Source organism: Narcine bancroftii, chromosome 4 (assembly GCF_036971445.1).
Source record: "Narcine bancroftii isolate sNarBan1 chromosome 4, sNarBan1.hap1, whole genome shotgun sequence".
NCBI classification, from domain to species: Eukaryota; Metazoa; Chordata; class Chondrichthyes; order Torpediniformes; family Narcinidae; genus Narcine; species Narcine bancroftii.
Window position 1 is genome coordinate 203,214,053 of NC_091472.1, and position 13,934 is coordinate 203,227,986.

General features: G+C 43.9%; 1 protein-coding gene and 1 long non-coding RNA gene across 5 annotated transcripts in view; one reads left to right on the forward strand and one right to left on the reverse strand.

Moving 5' to 3' along the window:
* Positions 1-13,934, reverse strand: part of ppil2 (peptidylprolyl isomerase (cyclophilin)-like 2) — a 408,077-nt gene that overhangs the window by 312,089 nt on the left and 82,054 nt on the right. The gene's annotated exons all lie outside the window — the stretch shown is intronic.
* The window catches only part of LOC138760030 (uncharacterized), a 30,102-nt gene that overhangs the window by 13,114 nt on the left and 3,054 nt on the right, over positions 1-13,934 (forward strand). Inside the window, exon 2 of the long non-coding RNA XR_011355345.1 lies at positions 5,350-5,451. This is a non-coding gene — a long non-coding RNA (uncharacterized lncRNA). The remainder of the gene's footprint in view (positions 1-5,349; positions 5,452-13,934) is intronic.

Consider the following 13,934-nt stretch of genomic DNA (forward strand, 5'->3'; position numbering starts at 1 on the left):
TACTACCACCATTTTGTCAAATTTCTACAGGAGCTCTATCAAGAGCGTCCTGGCCGGCTGCATCACAGTGTGGTCCAGATGCTGAAGAGCATTGGATCAGAGGTCGATTCAATAAGATCAGCAGAGAGATTAATTGGAGTCTCCCACCCTCCACTGATGTGATCAACTGGGATCATTATTTGAAGAGGGCTCACAAAATCATTGAGCACACAGCATCTTTCAGCCACTCTGCCGGGAAAGAGATTCAGGAATGTCAGAGCCAGAACAACCAGGCTGAGAAACAGCTTCTTCCCACAGGCAGATACTGAACGACTGATTGAACTACTCATAACAACCCTCCGAGACGCTACTATTTATTTCTAAATACTGCATAGCATCGTTTGTAATGTTTGCTATGTCTGGTTGTGAGTTTGCACCGAGGACAAGAGAATGTTGTTTCATTGGGTTGTACTTGTACAATTGGATAACAATATACTTGAGCTTACACTAACTCAAATAACTGGCATTGTGAGTTCTCAGTTTTTGAAGGTTTTGTGGTGGAGGAGATTTATAGAAGAACAGATACCTTGAAACAATCCCAAAATGGAATCTGGTCAAGGGCTTCTGCTGGTTTTAAAAATAGAAACCTATGAGTGAGGTGTAAATCAAAATCTAATCAAGGCATTTGAGAGGTTTATAAATAAATAACAGATGTCCAAAAATGAATTACAGGTGGGAGTTTAACCAAGAGTTTTGTCAATTTTAATAAAGAATAGCAGAAACTTGGGAGTAGAACTTAATCTCTGGGTTCAGTGAGTTTATACTTAGCAAAAAGGAGAGAATTGCAGGGTTCAATCAATAGAGGGAATGAGGGAGTGGGAGGATGGAGCAGAAATTTTCACATTGTGGTCTGTCTATCTGTGTTCCAGTTTCTTCCTTTGTCCCAAGATTGGTTGGTATGTTACCCAACCACTGGTGGTAGGTGGGTGCAGAATGAAATGGAGCTAATGGGCATGTCAGATAGAATAATTTATGGGAAGTAAATGGGGCATAGGATGAATGGGATTATGGTGGGAGCCGACAAAATTTGCTTAGGCTATGGAAAGAAGCCATTAGGCCCACTGAGTCTATGCTGGTGTAAACTCCACACAAACAGCTGCATGTATGAATGTAAATTTTAACGTAGTGACTAAAATAATATCACAGAGATCATTCCACGATATGTTTTGATAATTCAGCAAGAAGAACAACAACTCCCTATTTGGCAAACACTAAAAGACTACTAACCATTGGGTGAGGGACACGACCCTGATTAACAAATCCAAGAGAATTCTACGAAATATGTACTTATGGAGCTGTCTGTTCAAATGTTCTGGAAACTTCGGGGCCAGAATGAATATATATATTTTGTGAATCACCAAGCAGACTCTCTTGGAGTGGAACTAGCTGCTTGTGGCAATGTAACAGAGTTCTTGTGCTTTGCAAAGTGATTAAAACATCTATTTTTGCAGCTATAAAAAAAGAGTTCAGGTGCTAGGTTGAAGGACAGGACCTTCAGGGTTCTGATCTCAGGATTACTACCCGTGCCACGTACCAGTGAGGTTAGAAATAGGAGGTTAATGCAGTTTAACACATGGCTAAAGACGTGGTGCAGGAGGGAAGGCTTCAGGTTTCTGGATCATTGGGTTCTCTTCCCAGGAACGTAGGACCTGTTACAATGGGATGGTTTGGATCTGAACCGGAGGGGGACTAATATCCTTTCAGGAAGGTTTGCTAGTGCAGCTCCAGGGGTTTTAAACTAGATTTGCAGGGGGATGTGAACCAGAGTGCCAGAGCAGATAGAGGAGTGGAGGAGGGAAAAGATGATGTGAAAATTACATGCACCATTAGACGTCAAGGGGTTGTGCTTGGTGGAAATTTTCTGACCTGCATCTATTTCAATGCAAGGATTTCTGTAGGAAAGGCAGACAAGCTTAGAGCATGGATAGGCATGTGGAATTATGACAATTAATGAAACTTGCTTGCAGGAGGGGCAGGACTGGCAGCTCAATCTTTCAGGCTTCTGTTGCTTTAGACACAATGGAATTGGTAGGGGGGGGGTGGAATGAAAGGGGGAGGAGTGGCATTGCTCCTCAGAGAAAATAGCACAGCTGTGCTCATGCAGGTCAGACCAGAGGGATCATCTCCTGAGGCTGTATGGGTGGAGCTGTGGAACGGGAAGGTTTGATCACATCCAAAAGTCAACAAGAATTTGGAGGAGTAAATCTATATAAAGATAGCAGACAGCTGCAGAAAACACAAGGTTGTGATAGTAGGAGATTTTAAATTTCCACATAGTGACTGTGACTCCCACACCGTAAAAGGTCTGGATGGCTTGGCGTTTGTCAATCGTGTTCAGGAAAGTTTTCTGTCTATATAGAGGTACCAACTAGAGAGAGATGAGGTTGCTTTGGAAGACAATGTGAATGAAAATCCTGAGGGCTTTTACAGGTATATTAAGAGCAAAAGGATATTAAGGGACAAAATTGGTCCTCTTGAAGATGTATGGAGCCAAAAGAGATGGGGAGATCTTAATTTATTTTTCATTAGTATTCACTCAGGAAACTCAGGAGTCACAGAAAGTAAAGAAAGCAAGCAGTGAGATCATGGAACCGATGAAGATTAAAGAGGAGGGGTGCTTGCTGTCTTAAAACAAATATGGATGGAAAAATCCCCCAAGCCTGCCTGACAAGATATTCCCCAGTCCTTAAGGGAGGCTAGTGTAGAAATATTTAAAATGCCCTTAGCCACAGGTGTGGTGCCAGAGGATTGAGGAGTAACTCACATTATTCCAATGTTTAAAAAAAGCTCCAAAAGTAGCCCTGGAAATTACTGGATGGTGTTCTAAGAGATCAGATATACAATTATTTGGATTGACAGGGATGGATTAGGGATAGTTAACATGGCTTTGTGTGTGGTAGGTCATGTTTAACCAATCGTATAGAGTTTTTCGAGCAGGTTACCAGGAATGTTGACAAAGTAAAGGCTATGGATGTTGTCTACATGGACTTTAGTAAGGCTTTAACAAGGTCCCACATGGGATGTTAGTCAGGAAGGTTCAGACGCTCGCTATTCATGGTGAAGTAGTAAACTGGATTCGACAATGGCTGGATGGGAGAAGCCAGAGAGTAGTGGTGGATAATTGCTTCTCAGACTGGAGGCCTGTGGCTAGTGGTGTGCCTCAGGGATCGATGCTGAGACCATTGTTGTTTGTCGTCTATATCAATGATCTGGATGATAACATGGTAAATTGGATCAGCAAGTTTGTGGATGACACTAAGACTGGAGGCATTGTAGACAGCGAGGAATGTTTTCAAAGCTTGCAGAGGGATTTGAACCAGCTGGAAAAATGGGATGAAAAATGGAAAATGGAGTTTAATGCAAGCAAGTGTGGTGTTTTGGAAGACAAACCAAGAAAGGACATACACGGTAAATGGTAGCGCACCAAGGAGTGCTATAGAACAGAGGGATCTGGGAATACAGATACTGTACATAATTCCATGATTGTGGTGCCACAGGTGGATAGGTTTGTAAAGAGAGTTTTTGGCACCTTGGCCTTCAAAAATCAAAGTATAGGAGTTGGGATGTTATGGTAAAGTTGTATAGAACATTGGAAAGGCCAAGTTTGGAATATTGTGTACCGATTTGATCATCTAACTACAGGAAATATATCAATACGATTAAAAAGTGCACAGAAGATTTACTAGGATGTTGCTTAGACTTCAGGAACTGAGTTACAAGAAAAAGTTAAACAGGTTAGGGCTTTATTCCCTGAAGCATAGAAGAATGAGGGGAGATTTGATTGATGTATTTAAAATTATGGGGGGGGATAGACAGTAAATATAGATAGGCTTTTTCCACTGAGAGTAGGTGAGATACAAACTAGAGGATATGGGTTAAGGATAAAAGGGGAATTGTTTCGGGGGAAACAGGAGAGGGAACTTCTTCTAGAGAGTGCTGGGTCCGGACTCAATTTTAACATTTAAGAATTTGGATAGGTACATGGATGGGAGAGGGATATAAACTGGGTGCAGATCAGTGGGATTTGTCAGAAAAATGGTTCACCATGGACTAGAAAGGCCAAATGGGCCTGCTTCTATGCTATAATGTTCTATGATTCTACAGTTCTAATGCAAAGCCAGACAATCCAACACAGAAATTTTGAATCTGAAGTTAGAAAAAGGCTAGCTCAGAATTTCAGAGGCCGATGGACTGGGACAAGAGGAAAGATGAATGATTTCATGGAGGTGTGAAAATCTGAGTCTTAAAATATTGAGAAAGGTAGAGAATCAGAGCTCATTCCATTGTGAAAGATGATCAATCAGCAAGGCTGAAGCTGTGAAGAACAACTCCTTAACTGGCAAAGTCAGTAAAAGACTATTAACCAATGGGTAAGGGACATGACCCAGTGTAACGAATCCTAATAAACGTACTTAAATAGAAAAACAGATTGTGAAAGTTTGTGCAAATGTTCTGGAAAACTGGAAGTTTGTCTGTATAAATATGCAACCTGTGAGCCACACTGCAGACTCCCTTGTGGTGAGACTTGCTGTTTGTGGCAGTGCCTCTTGCTGTAACAAGAGTTCTTGCCCTTTGCAAAGCAACAATAAAGTACAATAAAATTTGTAACCGTATTTGCATTCAAATAATCTCAGGTCCACTTTAACAGGTGAGCTCAACAAGTTGATGGACAAAAGCTTAGCTTGGCCTCAAACAGGATACCAAAAAAAGCAAGCGGTTGATTAAGCTACAGAAAGTGTATAGGAAAAGGGGTTAAATCAATAGTGAGGATAAGAAGTTTGTGATTGGAAAAATGGACAATATTTTATTTTTTCTAATGTTTAAATGGAACAAGCACCCAGATGAGATGGGAAGATCATTTGGCATCAGTTGAGCCAAATCTTGTGTTTATGACACGAGATTGTGATTTTTTTTAAAATTTAGAGATATAGCAGGGTAATAGGCCTTTCCAGCCCGGTTGCCGGCGCCACCCAAATACACCTAGGTGACCAATTAACCTTCTAACCCCATATGTCTTTGGAATGTGGAGCACGTGGAAGAAACCCACTCAATTACAGGGAGAATTTATAAACTGCCGATAGACAACAGCAGATTTAAACCCAGGTCACTGGCGTGGTAATAGCGCTGCACTAACCCCTTACACTAACCATGCCGTCCCAGTACAGTATCCAGCAATGGTGCAAAGGAAACTTAATAAAATGCTGTGTTAAATGATGGATGGTGAATTAATCTGAAACAGAAGCTTGACAAGGCTGCTCTGCCATTCAGAGGCTTGGAAGTGGCACTCAACATGTGTTCTAATCCATGCAGACTCCCACATTGGAGTTGTGCCAGGACATCACCAGCAGATTCTGTCAGCAACTTGGAGACTTGCTCATTCAAGAGAGAGTCCTGAACTTCAAGTTTACAAGGGTGAGTTTGCATCTGCAAAATCCAAGCATTATTTTGGCACATTACGGGTCCGATATAGCTGATCATCAGAAAACAAGTAAATGGTCATGAACATCAGTGATGCTAAATCTGAGACACACTGAAGGCATGAGAATCTTCCCCGAAGCTGCGAGAATTCCTTGCGAAATGAATACAGAGCCAAAGGAAATGTGGCTGAAACATTTGAGCGCTGGTCACAAATTCTAACACACTGCTTCGTGAAGGACAAAAGACAATTTAGCCTTCCAAGGCTGGTCTGACATTTTCATAGAACACAGCTCATTTGTAAACCATTAACCCCCACCATTTCTTCACATCCCAGAATACCTCAGCTCAACAGTAATATATTAATTTCATACTTGAACATTTTAATTGAATCAGTATCCATTAAATGTTCCATTTTTGTATAATAACTGGACCTACATTAATTGTTTAAAGCTTTTAAATGCAATGATTTTATTGGAAAAGATTTGGCTTGATTTTTGTGTTATTGCTCTCCCATGCTACAAAATGTACAATCAAAATCTTACCACCTAAACAGAATCGAATGGAGACACATGAACACCTACACGAACTCAACAGGACATTTCAGAAAAGTCTGCAACTTAAAATAGCAGGTTGCTCACAAAGCAGAATGACCAGGGAACAGCATCTGTACTTACATGGGGTACCTTATTCAGGTTCCTTGACAGTGGTAGAACTGTCACAAAAACACTTAACCCTCACTTAATACAGACAGACACATCTATATATCACAGCTTACATGGCTGTGTCTCAGCATAATAGAGGTTCCTTGACAGTGGTAGAACTGTCACAAAAACATTGTAACCCTCACTTAATACAGACAGATACATCTGTGTATCACAGTTTACCAACTCAGCTCACTTCTTGCTTTACAACCACTTAACTACATTTTAAAATGTAGTCACAACTGCAAGAAATGCCAGCTGATAGAATTTTAACCCTAATTTAATTTTAATGTGAGATTTACTTGTTTGCATTTTAAAGTTCATGCATCCAGTTATGTCAGTCTGCCTTCATGATGTGCCCACAATTTGCCTTTGTTGCTAATTAGCCACAAAAGATCATTACAAAGCAGTCACTGTGTTAAAATTAAGGCCCTCTTTCAGAGAGTGAGTGACATATTTGTGTGAACACAATAGCAAAAGTGTAATGACTTCAGTTGCAGTGACACCAAAGAATAACCTACTGGAAATTTAAATATATTTTTAAAATCATTAGATCTGGATTTTGATTAAGTGTTGTGATGAAGAGAACTGGTCGCCCAGCAGCAGTAAAGCCACGTGTGTTAAATATGATCTTACACCCAATAGTTTGAGCAAGTTGATGGAGTTCTCACACTACTTACTGATTCACTTAAAGCTATATATTTGAGCACAGTAAAAGCTCACCTTAAACATCTGCCAGCATGCTTGCATTCAGCCCATTATGTTCCTGCCAACTCCTTATCTTTACTTCCATCAACTGTCCTTTTCTCCGTATCTATGCAAATTTTCCTCCATCATCTTTTTATCCATTACCCTATTGAAGTCCATTCTGTAATCTGTCACCATCATATCCACAGGCAGTGCATTGCAGATTCCAACACATGCTACTTGAAGTTTATCTCATGTTGTGGAAAGGAACCTTTCCACGTGCTGCAATAATTTAGCTCGTAGGCGGTATTTGTGGAACCGATCCAGACCGAGCAGAAACATGCCTGTTTTCAAAGTTATCCACCCTCGTCTAGGCCAAAAGGGATTACAGCGGTTTCAGCACCACTGGATTTTATGGATCAAGGCAGAAGAAAAAGAAAACTAATGAAAGGTTCCGGTTCATAAACTGTGGCTCAGCTAGAAAGCCATGAGAAAGATCAAGTTTGACTTAATGGATGCTCCCAACCAGCAGATGACGGAGACTTGTGTGGAAATAAAGAATGCCTATCCTAAGCAACTAACCCCAGCAGCAGTAGCATTGTAGAAGAGCAAGGAAAAGTAGTGGTTCTTGGCTCTTCAAATACTTGTGTGTGCATGCCACGTTCAGAGTGCAAAGCAACGTGATATAAATGAACCAAAGAAATATTTTCCCCTACAAAGAAGAGATAGTAGGCATTCACCTCCACTTTTCTAAATGGAAGCAGCAATGCACGCTGATTAAATAAAATGAAAAGAATGAGTTTCTCTATTCCCATGGCTGCAGTGTCAACAAATCCCGGTTCCAGTCGATGTAATCCACAGAAAGGATAAAGCGCAGTCAGCAGTGTCTTGGAAGCTTTATTCCATCTCACTTGGGTTCTTTCCCATTAATCCTTTCATAAAGTTTGAAATGAAAGTCCATCATTTGTTTTAAACAAAAACAGAAAGTCATGAAAGCACTCAGCAGGCCAGCTCCGACTGAAACGTTGACTTCATTTCTCTCTTCACACAAATGCAACCAGATTTGCGGAGAGTTTCCAAGATTGTCTTTTTCTGTTTCAGGCATCCAATGTGTGGGGTTTTAGGCACCATTTATTTCATACTTTACCAGAAATATTCTACAAATATAAATAAAAGCCTATAAAATGCCAGCTGCATCACCTCCATACGAATTCAAAATGATGTAGATAGCGATGCTTAATTTCATTACTCATTATATCCAGATTATACTGCACCCTTGTGAGATTGGGATTCCTCCAAGGCATTTACATACATTATATTTGATAACTGCCTATCAAATATAATCATGTTGAGGAACTTTGGGGGACATCCGATGCGCTCTAGTATTTGCCAAAGCCCTTTCCTGCTCACGGTGTCGAAGGCTTTGGTGAGGTCAACAAAGGTGATGTAGAGTCCTTTGTTTTGTTCTCTGCACTTTTCTTGGAGCTGTCTGAGGGCAAAGACCATGTCAGTGGTTCCTCTGTTTGCGCGAAAGCCGCACTGTGATTCTGGGAGAATATTCTCAGCGACACTAGGTATTATTCTATTTAGTAGAATCCTAGCGAAGATTTTGCCTGCAATGGAGAGCAACGTGATTCCCCTGTAGTTTGAGCAGTCTGATTTCTCGCCTTTGTTTTTGTACAGGGTGATGATGGTGGCATCACGAAGATCCTGAGGCAGTTTACCTTGGTCCCAACAAAGCTTGAAAAACTCATGCAGTTTGGCATGCAGAGTTTTGCCGCCAGCCTTCCAGACTTCTGGGGGGATTCCATCCATACCTGCTGCTTTGCCACTTTTCAGTTGTTCGATTGCCTTATATGTCTCATCCAGGGTGGGAACCTCATCCAGCTCTAGCCTTAGGGGCTGTTGAGGGAGCTGGAGCAGGGCGGAATCTTGGACTGAGCGGTTGGTACTGAAAAGAGATTGGAAGTGTTCTGACCATCGGTTGAGGATGGAGATCTTGTCGCTGAGGAGGACTTTGCCGTCTGAGCTGCGCAGCGGGCTTTGGACTTGGGGTGAGGGGCCGTACACAGCCTTTAGAGCCTCGTAGAAACCCCTGAAGTCGCCAATGTCCGCGCTGAGCTGTGTTCGTTTGGCGAGGCTAGTCCACCACTCATTTTGGATCTCCCGGAGTTTGCGCTGAAGATGGCTGCATGCGCGACGGAAGGCTTGTTTCTTCTCTGGACAGGACGGCTTTGTAAGGTGAGCCTGGTGGGCAGCTCGCTTCTTTGCCAGCAGCTCCTGGATTTCCTGGCTGTTTTCGTCAAACCAGTCCTTGTTTTTCCTGGAGGAGAAGCCCAGTACCTCTTCAGTGGATTGCAGTATGGTAGCCTTCAACTGATCCCAGAGGGTTTCAGGGGACGGGTCCGTGAGGCGGGTTGCAACGTCGAGCTTTGCTTTGAGGTTTGCCTGGAAGTTTCCTCTCGCTTCGTCTGACTGCAGTTTTCCAACATTGAACCTCTTTCTGGGGGCTTTATTGTTCCTGGGCTTTGGCTTGAAGTGAAGGTTGAGCTTGCAGCGAACCAGCCGGTGGTCAGTGTGGCATTCCGCGCTAGGCATGACCCTGGTGTGGAGCACATCTTGTTTGTCACTTTCTCGCACCAGGATGTAGTCCAGGAGGTGCCAGTGTTTGGATCGGGGATGCATCCAGGTGGTCTGCTGAAAAAGGGTGTTTGTAATGACAAGCCGCTGTTCTGCGCAGAGCTCCAACAGGAGGCGCCCATTGTCGTTGCACTTGCCGACGCCATGCTTGCCCAGGATTCCTGGCCAGGTTTCTGAGTCTTTGCCGACATGAGCGTTGAAGTCGCCCAGGATGACAACCTTGTCGGCTGTAGGGGTACGTTGGATGAGGTTGCGCAGGTCGGTGTAGAACTTGTTCTTTTCTGCTGGTTCCGCCTGGAGGGTTGGAGCATAGACACTGATGAGGGTGATGTGACGCTTGTTTTGAAGTGGGAGTCGCATGGACATGATTCGGTCCGAGAGGCCTGTCGGAAGGTTTTCGAGTTTGGAGGCAATGAAGCTCTTGACCATGAAGCCTACACCAGATAGGCGTCGTTCATCCGAAGGCTTGCCAGACCAGTAGAGTGTGTAGCCCGCGCCGCGTTCTTGGAGGCTGCCTACATCTGCCAGGCGGACTTCACTGAGAGCGGCTATGTCGATGTCAAGTCTGAGGAGTTCATGTGCAATGAGGGCAGACCGACGTTCAGGTCGGTGGCTGTCAGTCTTGTCTAGCATGGTTCTGATGTTCCAGCATGCTAGCTTGAGTTTGTGAGCATCTTTTGAGGGGGAGGACGTGGAGGGGGAGGACGTGGAGGGGGAGGACGTGGAGGGGGAGGATTATCCAACTGCACGAAAACCAACAAGGTCGGGTCAGATACAGCAATGAGCTCTCTGAACCCTTCTCCATTAACAATGGCGTGAAGCAAGGCTGTGTTCTCGCACCAACCCTCTTTTCAATCTTCTTCAGCATGATGCTGAACCAAGCCATGAAAGACCCCAACAATGAAGACGCTGTTTACATCCGGTACCGCACGGATGGCAGTCTCTTCAATCTGAGGCGCCTGCATGCTCACACCAAGACACAAGAGAAACTTGTCCGTGAACTACTCTTTGCAGATGATGCCGCTTTAGTTGCCCATTCAGAGCCAGCTCTTCAGCGCTTGACGTCCTGCTTTGCGGAAACTGCCAAAATGTTTGGCCTGGAAGTCAGCCTGAAGAAAACTGAGGTCCTCCATCAGCCAGCTCCCCACCATGACTACCAGCCCCCCCACATCTCCATCGGGCACACAAAACTCAAAACGGTCAACCAGTTTACCTATCTCGGCTGCACCATTTCATCAGATGCAAGGATCGACAATGAGATAGACAACAGACTCGCCAAGGCAAATAGCGCCTTTGGAAGACTACACAAAAGAGTCTGGAAAAACAACCAACTGAAAAACCTCACAAAGATAAGCGTATACAGAGCCGTTGTCATACCCACACTCCTGTTCGGCTCCGAATCATGGGTCCTCTACCGGCACCACCTACGGCTCCTAGAACGCTTCCACCAGCGTTGTCTCCGCTCCATCCTCAACATCCATTGGAGCGCTCACACCCCTAACGTCGAGGTACTCGAGATGGCAGAGGTCGACAGCATCGAGTCCACGCTGCTGAAGATCCAGCTGCGCTGGATGGGTCACGTCTCCAGAATGGAGGACCATCGCCTTCCCAAGATCGTATTATATGGCGAGCTCTCCACTGGCCACCGTGACAGAGGTGCACCAAAGAAAAGGTACAAGGACTGCCTAAAGAAATCTCTTGGTGCCTGCCACATTGACCACCGCCAGTGGGCTGATAACGCCTCAAACCGTGCATCTTGGCGCCTCACAGTTTGGCGGGCAGCAGCCTCCTTTGAAGAAGACCGCAGAGCCCACCTCACTGACAAAAGGCAAAGGAGGAAAAACCCAACACCCAACCCCAACCAACCAATTTTCCCTTGCAACCGCTGCAATCGTGTCTGCCTGTCCCGCATCGGACTGGTCAGCCACAAACGAGCCTGCAGCTGACGTGGACTTTTTACCCCCTCCATAAATCTTCGTCCGCGAAGCCAAGCCAAAGAAAAAAAAAAAATCAAATATAACCATATGTGATGGGAATGGGCACATATTTTTGGTTAGCCTTATACACAATTTGAACAGAGTGTTATGAAATTAATAAATACATTTTCTTCAGGAGAATTGGGCAATTAGATAAATTACTACATAATTAGGCCTGCACAGTTAGCATAGCGATTAACGCAACACCTTTACATCACCAGCAATCAGGACCAGGTTTCAAATCCCACGCTGTCTGTAAGGAGTTTGTACATTCTCCCCATGTCTGCATGGGTTTTCCCCAAGGGGGCTCTGGTTTCCTCCCACTGTTCAAAAAAATGTACTGGCGGTTGTAGGTAAATTGGGCGGCATGGACTCATGGGCCGAAGTGGCCTGTTACTGTGCTGTATACCTAAATTAAATTTTAAAAATTTTAAATTTTAAATTTGTCAATTGAAGGATAATTACTTATTTGAATACCATGACAACACAACTATTCCTTCCAAAGTAAGAGGATCCTATCTCCACCCGAACAGATAGATATGACTCCAGTTTAATGAGTATAACACGAAAATCTGCAGACGCTGTGATTGTAGTAAAAGTATACTGAAATGCTGGAAGAACTCAGCCAGTCTTTGAGTGTCCATAGGATTTGACAGGGATAATATTGCTGATGTTTTGGGCCTGAGCCCTTCTTCAAGGAATAAGCAGAGTGAGCCATGAGCAGGAAATCTCAGAATAGAGATAGTGCTGGCTGGGGGAGGAATCCAGACCAACAAAAGGTGATAATTGGATACGATAAGGGAGGAGGACATGTCTCTGCAAAAGGAGACAGAGCTGGGGGAGAAGCGAGGGGGAGGGGAAGAGGGTTTAACAAAAGCCAGAGAAATCTATATTAATGCCAGCCAATTGGAGAGTGCCCAGTCGGAAGATGAGATGTTGTTCCTCCAATTTGTGGGTAGTCTCAGTCTGGCAGTTCAAGACCATGGACAGACATGTCATCAAGGGAATGGGATGGGAATTGAAATGGGTGCCACTGAGAGCAGACAGAGCCAAGGTGCTCAACAAAGTGATCTCCCAGTCTGCGTCCAGTCTATCCAATGTAGAAGAGACCACAATATGAGTTGTAGTTAAATCCTGTTTCACTTGTAAGGACTGTTTGGGGCCCAGAATGGTGGTGAGGGAGCAGGTGAGGGCAAAAGTGGAGCATCTCCTGCAGTCAGCAGGGTAAGACCCAAAGGGACGATTGGTGGGGAGGGGAGGAAGGATGGATGGCAGAGAGGGGAATTTGTGTCTAGTGGTGGGACCACGTAGGTGGCAGAAATGGCAGAGGATGATGTGTTGGATGCAGACGCTGGTAGGTGAGGACAAGAGAAATCCTGTCCTTATTGCGTGTGGGGGCAGAGGGGGGCCAGGGCAGATGTGTGGGTAATGGAGAATAAGTGGGTGAGCATCAAGTTGAGAGAAAGCCACGTTGTTTGAAGGAGAAGGACATCTCTGGTGATCTGGCACAGAAATCTTCATCCTGGGTGCAGGATGGAGGAACTGAGAGAAAGGAAAGGAATCCTTACAGGGGACAGGATGGGAAGAGGAGTAGTCAAGGTAGCTGTGGGAGTTGGTGGGTTTGTAGAAGATGGCTGTCGAGTTTGTCTCCCGAGAAGGAGACAGAGAGTGTGTTTAATGAACAATTCCACCAGAGTGTCTCAAATAATGCACAAAAGGATCAGCTTTGTGGAACAGAGTCATTGGCCTTCTGATTCTGATACAAGAACCATACAGCTGAAACAGCCAGCACAATTCATTAAAATTGACCTCAAATTTAGATATTCTTACAGCACGGTAACACCCAATTACACACAATTGACCTTCAACTCTGGTACATTTCGAACAGAGGAAGGAAACTGGAGTCCCCAGGGAAAACCCACGCAAACTCCTTACATACAGCGCGGGATTCGAACCCTGGTCCTGATCGCTGGCACTGTAACAGCATTGTGTTAACCACCACCCCAACCATGCTGTCCCTCACTACAATCTCACTACAAAAGTTTCAAACTGAATAACCTGAAAAATCCTATCATTTCTATCAGAAGTGGCAAGTTATATCCCCTTAAGTCTTAAAAAAATAGAGCTTAATATTGGATCAGATTTGTATGTCAAAAACAAGGGGTTGGTAAAATTTAAAAATGTTGAAGGAAGTCTAAGGCGCTGAAAAGGGAAATTAAAATAGGAGGGTAGGCTGGCTAAATATACAAACAATATCGAAAAGGAGAAAATCAACTAAAGGACACATCCTTCCTTTACTGACTGTGACAGAAGTAATGAGATCGAACAGCAGAAAAACAGCAAAGAAATTAAACAAATCTTTCATGTTTGCCCACAGAAAATACAAAAATACTTCTTGGGAATGATTGGAGATGAAAAGTTGAGAGCAAATGAGGAAAATAAATTTGAATTAGCAAAAAGAAAATTGAAGTAA